Source organism: Elephantulus edwardii, unplaced genomic scaffold (genome assembly GCF_000299155.1).
Source record: "Elephantulus edwardii isolate Elephantulus edwardi_28Jun2011 unplaced genomic scaffold, EleEdw1.0 scaffold00041, whole genome shotgun sequence".
NCBI classification, from domain to species: Eukaryota; Metazoa; Chordata; class Mammalia; order Macroscelidea; family Macroscelididae; genus Elephantulus; species Elephantulus edwardii.
In genome coordinates this window covers 20219752-20227741 of record NW_006399791.1, presented here as the reverse complement: position 1 = coordinate 20227741, position 7990 = coordinate 20219752, and positions in this window count along the sequence as shown.

Sequence of the window (7990 nt, the reverse complement as noted above, 5' to 3'; positions counted from 1 at the left end):
CTTTTGCTGGGTCCGCGGTGGGACCACTTCGGGACCGCTGCAGGGCAGGCAGGCAGGGCTCCTGTTTGTAAAGCTTCTAAAATAATGTATTAGCAAAAGTTCTGATTAAAAATCCTACTGTTCGTGTCACGTTGTGATGGTCAGTCTCTGTGGAGCGTAAAGTATTCTCTGGTATCCTCTCTACGCAGGCTGCTATCCCTCTGGCTCTTCACACTGTGCTCTCCACCTCCACCATCTTCCTATCCTAAGCCTGAAGGATTATTCTTGATGCCACTAGTCAAACAAAGATGGGGACTCTTTTTTAAGTAGACTAGAAAACCATGGTTGTGGAGCATGCTTAAAAGTAAAGATGCATAGACAGCTGTGTATTGGGATTGTACTGTGCACCTTGATCTCCCTCGTAGGCCAGAATCTGAAAGGTTAGGGATGCATTAGGTCTTGAGTATAGTCACAATACTTCCCCCCCCCCCAGAATTATATAGTCACCCTTCACTCAAGAGCCCAAATAATCATGTGGATTGTGACAAGTAAAGCAGTTAAAACTTAAAATCTTGGTCTCTGCATTTTTTTCTTATATGCATAAATAGTTGGACTAAAAGCCACACTGCTAATTATGTATGTGGCCTTCTCAGAGTTCCACTTTGTGTGAGTTAATAGCTAGGTTGCGTTGTTGTATACTGTTGAGTTGGAACTGGCCCATAGCTGACCCTCCAGCAGGTTTTTAGAGGCCGTTAATTGCACAGGAGGAGATTGTCCATCCTTATCTTGCAGAGCACTGGTGGCCTTGAACTTCATGCCTTCAGGATTGCAGCACAACTTCTTGCTGCTAGGGCACCAGAGCTCTAATAGCTGTATTGTTGTTGTTGCTATGTGTTATCGAGTTGCTTGCAACTCATAGAGATCCTGTGTACAAGAACCCTAAACCCTGCTCTATCTGAGGTAGCAATTTACCAAACAATTAGAAATCACTGTCATGTTGACTCTAACCTATGACAATTCCATGTGGGTCAGAACAGTACTGTGCTCAAGAGGATTTTCAATGATAGATTTCTCAAGGTATGTCACCAGACCTTTCTTCTGAGGTGCTGTTTGGCCCTCTTGAATGTCTAATCTTTCAGTTAGCCATGTAACATATTAATCATTCATACTGTTGGCTACCCAATGCAGACAGAGAGTGGGGTGGATCTCCCAATTAAAACAAGCTTGGAAGGAGGAGTGGCATCCACTTCCATAATAGCTTGTCTCCAGAAACCCTATGAACCTGTATAGATAATTACAAAGCAATATCATTAATATCTTTTCTAGCACCACAACTCAAAAGCATCAATTCATCTTCTGTCATCCTCAGTCACTGTCCTGTTCTCTAATGCATGACAAGTAATTGCAAAGACCATGGCCTGGATCAGGCACACCTTAGTATCTAGACTGACATTATTGCTTCTCAGTACTCTGGAAAGATCCCTGACAGCAGATTTTCCCAATGCAATTCGTCTTTTGGTTTGCTGATTGCTGGTGCCAAGAGTGTTGACTATGGAGTCAAACAAACTAATTGTTAACAACCTCAAACTCTTCTCCATCTATGATGATGCTACCAGAAGAAGAATTAATGCCTTTGAGTTGTGGTGCTGGGGAAGAGTCTTGAATATACCACGGAATGACAAGAAAACAAATAGGTCTGGTTTAGAGAGGGTGAAACCAAATTTCCCCTTGGAAGTTAGGATTTTGGAGCTCCATCTCACATACTTTGTTGTGCATCGTGTCACTAGAGATGAAACTATCTTGTTGGAACCTAATCATAACAACAACAACAAAATAGGTGGTGATGAAAAATTAACTTTTTCATAAAAAAAAATTCCTCAAAATATGTAACCAAAAAGTCAGAACTTCTAACTGTGGAGAACCATATTATTTTGATACATTGTTTGTAGGATTGCTATGAGTCATAGTCAAAAGATAAATTACATTGGGAAAATCTACTGACAGGCACCTCTCCAACTACTAAAGAACACAATCAACATCAGTCTAGACATTAAGGTGCACCTGATACAACCCATGGTCTTCTGCATTTCTTATTCTTGCATCTGAGAGCTAGACAATATATAAAGATGACAGGAGAAGAATCAATGCCTTTTAGCTGTGGTGCTAGAGAAGACTATTGAACCTAACATAGACTGTCAAGAGAACGTCTGTCTTTGAGAGAGTGAAACCAGTTTGCTCCTTGGAGACAAGGATTTTGAAGTTCTGTCTTATATACTTTGGTCATGTTGCCAGGAGGCACCAGTCCTTGAAAAAAAGGACATCATACTTGGAAGGGTAAGGGTTCAGCAGAGAAGAGGAAGACCTTGGATGAGATAGGTTGATACAGTAACTGTGGTAATGTAGTTAGGAATGTCAGAGGCAGTGACGTTGTCTCAGGATAAGGTAAGGTTCAGAGCTATTGTTCATAGAATCGCTATGAGTCATAGTCATGGCACTCAACAACATGTTAAGGAGGCAGGATTAGAGTTAGTTATGTCACTGAAGCAGGATACAACCTACTGCTATCTTTAGATATATTCTGAATCATTCTTTTTAGATATATAAAATATATTTCAAAAGTGAGCAAGGACCTGACTATTATCAAGAAAGAATAGCTAGAAGCAAAGCTAAACCTTTAAATCCTAGATAATTGTACTAAGAACCTCCTAGATCCAAAGGAAAATTGATAGCAAAACACCTGTTGGTCTCACTGAACCCTAAAATGTTGAATATAGATAAGGATCTTTCTCTGGAGCTGATAGAGAGAAAATTTACTAAACTTTGAGAGAATTTCTATATGTTAAAGTCAACCTATTGTGATATCATTGTTATAGCAAAGTTAGATATAACTAAGGCAGTCACTTTCATAATTTCTCACAATATTTGAAGCAACTATAAATACTGAGAGAACTGATTAATATTCATAAAAAACACATTTTATATTCCTCAAATGTGAAAAGTTTGTCAGTCTCGAGAACTCTTCTCTCTCTAACAGAGGACCATGACCTTCAAATTTTAGCTGTTAGAATTCTTACCATCTTTAGAAAAGTCATACTTCCTCTCCAATTTCCCCCCACCCTCAAAAGATCTACTCTGTCAAAGAGAGTTTCTGGGAGCACAAAATTTTCCTAAAACACATTTATTACATTAGGAATAGTTCCCTTGTTATGTGAATATCTGCCGTGGTTTGACCAGGGAAAATATTTGACATTGTGAAAAAAAAAAACAAATGAAAAAAAAAAAACCCACAAAAAACCAGCACCCTAAACAAACAACAGCCCAAATAAAAAAAAAGCCCACACTAACTTCTAGGAAAGTTTTGCAGTTTTAAGGCTAAAGATTTTTGCAATATTGTAATATGGCTATATACCACTTCAAGTCATCTTTAGAAACTTCTGATCTCTTACTTTAAATCCTGGGAAAATTATACATACAACTATGTACACATATATAGATGCACACTCATAAACAAGAATTTATGCACTAAACTCTTTCTGGTCTTACATTCATCTGATATTTTTAACCCATGCCTTTATTCACTATATCTATGTTATCAGTTATCAACCTAGTGGGATTAGATCTTGAACTGCAGATAAGGGAAAGTTACTATCTGAGATGACATATGGCATGCTTTTATGTAATATTATCTAGAGGAATTTTTTTTAAGGACTCAAGTCATTTTCAGAAAGTGAGCAAATTTTAAAAAGTAAAAGAAATGTATGGTACCTTAATTTTTAATTGCCTTATTTTTTGCTATTTCTTTCAAAGTAGCTTGAACTTCTTTCTTCATCATCATAGGCTCTTGCTCATATGTTGTTTCATGAAATTCTTCTGTGTCTGCCAATTCCTTTCCATAAAATGACTCAGTATATTCTTTCCATCTTCTTTTGATACCTCCTGGATGATTTAGTACTCTGCCTAAAACATCCTTGACTATAGCAACTCAAGGTTGGAATTTGTTCTTCCGTTCCTTGAGCTTAAGAAATGCTGAGCGAGTTCGACCCTTTTGGTTTTCTGACTCCAACTCCTTGCACATTTCATTGTAATATTTTACATTGTCATCCCGTGCTGCCTTTTGAAATCTTCTGTTCAGCTCTTTAGTGTCTTGAATTCTTCCTTGTGCTTTGGCTTCTCTGCACTCCAGTGCAATATTCAGAGTTTCTTCTGACATCTAATTTGGTCTTTTCTTCTTCTTCTTCTTCTGTCTTTGTAAAGAACGTTCGCACTCTTCTTGGATGATACCTTTGATATCCTCCCACATCTCATCTGGTCTTCGCTCATTTGTGTTCAAGGCCTCAAACCTGTTCTTGAGATGGTTCTGGAATTCATGTGGGATAGACTCAAAGTTATATTTTGGTTCCTGTGGATTCAGTTTAATTTTCCTCAGCTTTAGCTTAAACTTGTATTTGAGTAGTAGGTGGTCTATTCCATAATCAGCTCCTCACCTAGTTTTCACAGCTGATATTGAGCTTCTCCAGTGGTTCCTTCTGCAGATGTAATTGATCTGATTCCTATGCATACCATCAGGTGAGATGCATGTGTATATCCTGCGTTTGTGTCTCTTAAAAAATGTGTTTGCGATGAATAAGTCATTGGTTGTGCAAAATTCAATCATTCTATCTCCAGCTCCATTTTTGTCTCCAAGTCCATGTTTTCTGACTACTGATTCTTCTTCTCTATTCTCAACTTTTGCACTCCAGTCACCCATTATTATCAATACATCTTGATTACATGTTTGTTCAATCTCCGACTGCAATAGTTGGTAGAGTTCTTTTATATCCTCTTCTTTGGCTCTGGTTGTTGGTACATATATCTGAATGATAGTGGTATTCACTGGACTTCCTTGTATTCATATGGATATTATCTTGTCACTCACAATATTGTATTTCAAGATGGATCTAGAAATGGCTTTTCTAACTATGAAAGCAACCCCATTTGTACAAGAATAATCATAGATATGGTCATACAATTTGATGAGGGTAATGGTGAAGGAAATGGGAAAATCTGTTATTAAAAACAATGCATTCAAATTTTGTAAATAATTCAGTATTTTTTTTTTAAAAAAACTACACTGTCACTCTTCTTAAAATACATTTACCAATGAAAGAGTTTGTCTTTTGCTTTTCAAGGAGAGGAGCGAATGCAGGGTGGGGGTGGGGTGGGCAGAGAGAAAAGTGCAACAATGAATGAATGGAATTCCAAAATCTCTGTAGATGTTCATTGAAATAAAAATAAATAAATTAATTAATTAAAAAATAATCGTGTGGAAAGTTTATAAGAAAACCAGTATTTAAACAAATTGTGGAATATAAATGCAAACACAACTATTTCTAAGTAAAAAACAAAAAGGTAATATAGATTAAGATGGCTGGGTTAGATAGAAATCACCCTGATGTCCAGTAAGGTGTAAATTTTTATAGTTACCTGTTTCATTAGACAATATAAGCTTTTTGCCTCCATAACTGACAAAAATCTGCATGGTAACAAACAATTCCCTCAAGTCTGAAAATTTTAACCTATAGTAAAAAATGAGAACAATGAAATCCCTAGGTAATTTTTGGATATCTTCTGTTCCCATATGATATTGAAATGATATTCTGCTCTTCTTTTTGGTCTTAAACGATATTCTAATCATCTTTTAGGTTTTGGATAATTTTCTGACACTATTAGGTATTAAGAGATGTATTTTCTCAGTGTACATATTGAATAAGTATGATGAAAAAGTGCAAACCCTGACACAGGTTTCTGGATTTTAATCCATGAACTGTCTCCTTGTTTTGTTGAAAATGATTGCTTCTTGATACAGGTTCTATATCTGAACTTACTTTTTTGCAATATTTCCATAATTTGTTATGATCTTTGCAGTCAAGTGCCTTTGTATAGTCAATAAAATACAGGTAAATGTAAAAAAAATAAACTTACATACATAACCAAACATGGATTTGGCAGTTGATGGTTATTTATATTACTATGTCCTATAGCCATATATGAAGTAGAATAAACAGGGATAAAGTTGTATATATTTCTTAATTACCACCAAATACAAAGAGAGAATGAGTTGTTTGTCCTGGAATGTCACAACCATATATACTGGGGACATCAAACCAGGAGCTGACTGTAGAAAAGCCCATCAATTACTCACATGCAAACTCTTATTGAAGCTGAATACAGTTAAAACAAGTCCACAGAACCAAAATACAACTTCAAGTTGATCCTAATTGAACCTCAAAGTCATCTCCTGAATAGATTTGGGGGATCGAATGCTAATGATCAAAGGCCAGATGTATTATGTGTTATCAAAGATATCATCCATGAAGATGCCAAAAAGTTGTGACAAAGAGAGAAGAGGAAGAAAAGACCAAAATCAATGTCAGATGAAACTCTGAAAATTGCACTAGAGGGTCAAGAAGCCAAAACAAAGAGAAGAAATGCCAAGTCAAAGAGATGAGTAAAAGACTTCATGTTACTTGGATCCACAGTCAACACCCTGGTACTAGCAGTAAAAAATCAAGAGATATGGTGTACTGGGCAAGTCTGCTGTCAGGAGCCTCTTCAAATTACTGAAGAGTGATGATGTCTATTTATTTAAAGACTAAGATGCACTTGATTCAGGTCATGATATCTTCCAATCACTTGCAATGGACCTGAGAGCTAAAAAATGAGTAAGGGTGACAGAAGAAGGATTGATGTCTTTGAACTGTGATGTTGGAGAAGAGCAGTGAAATAGAGGAAACCCCTCAATGAGATGGATTGACACAGTGACTGCAGCAATGGACTCAAGTGTGACGAGGATGATGAGGATAACATAGTATAGGTCAGGGTTCAGGTATATTATTCACAGGGTTTCTATGATTCATACTCAACTCGACAATGTCTACAAGCAACAATAACAACAGCATTCTGGATGCATGTCCTGAAAATTGCATGCCGATTAGAGCCCAAAGGAAACTTCACAGGCTTCTGTGATCAGCTGAACAATTGGGCTGCACTAATTACAGCTTACTGGAAAACTACTTCCTCTGTGAAAAGTAGCCTGTAAATTTAATAAATCTCCTCTTAACTCAGTGACAAAGAGTTAAGAATGAACTTTGGATTTTAGGCCCCAAACAAGAGAAAGGTTCATGGAATTCTACACAATCTGACATGGAAAGAGTAGCTGTTAGGAAGGAGCTGGGGAAAGTTTTTCTGAAAATGTTTCCTCACATGTCACTTATCTGTGAGACTTTCCAAAGGCAACTCGTTGTCTTATGTTCCAAATATCTAAGTGCACACTTAAGAGTTCTGGAAATGTTGGGGCCGTAGTGTTAAACTTGAAAGAAATGAAGGACAGAAACAGAAAGCAGCATAGTCAAGAAAATCCCAATAAATAAATAAAATTTATTTTCTTTTAAAATAAAATAAGGAAAATAAGGGGGAAAAGAAAAATCACCCCTAAAAAAAAAGCTCAAAAAAATAGATGAAGAATTACCTAAAAGCCACACTTCTGGATCTCAAATGATGAGACCCAATAAAGTCCTTCATTGTTTGTATGTTTCTGAGACATATGCTTTTATTGAAATCATAAATCATAAAATGCCTTTTAGTAACAAGAGATTTGCCACAAAACGCTATAATCATGTTTCCCTGTGCATAGTTTGGGGCACAGTCTTCTTAAAGTAACCTATTTAATAAGATCAACTTGGTGTTTCGAGAGACCATGAGAAAGAATGGAGGAATACTTCTTAGGTAGCTTGTTTTCTATAAGGTCTTTGTTAATGGCTTTTCTAGAATTACCTAAAACTGTATTAGTAACAATGACTTATTCATAGCAAATACATTTTTTAAGAGGCATAAATGCAGGTTATATACCTGGATTTCACCTGATGGTATGCATAGGAATCAGATTGTTTACATATGTGGAAAGAATCGCTGGAGAAGCTCAATATCAGCTGTGAAAACTAGGCCAGGAGCTGATTGTGGAACAGACCACCAA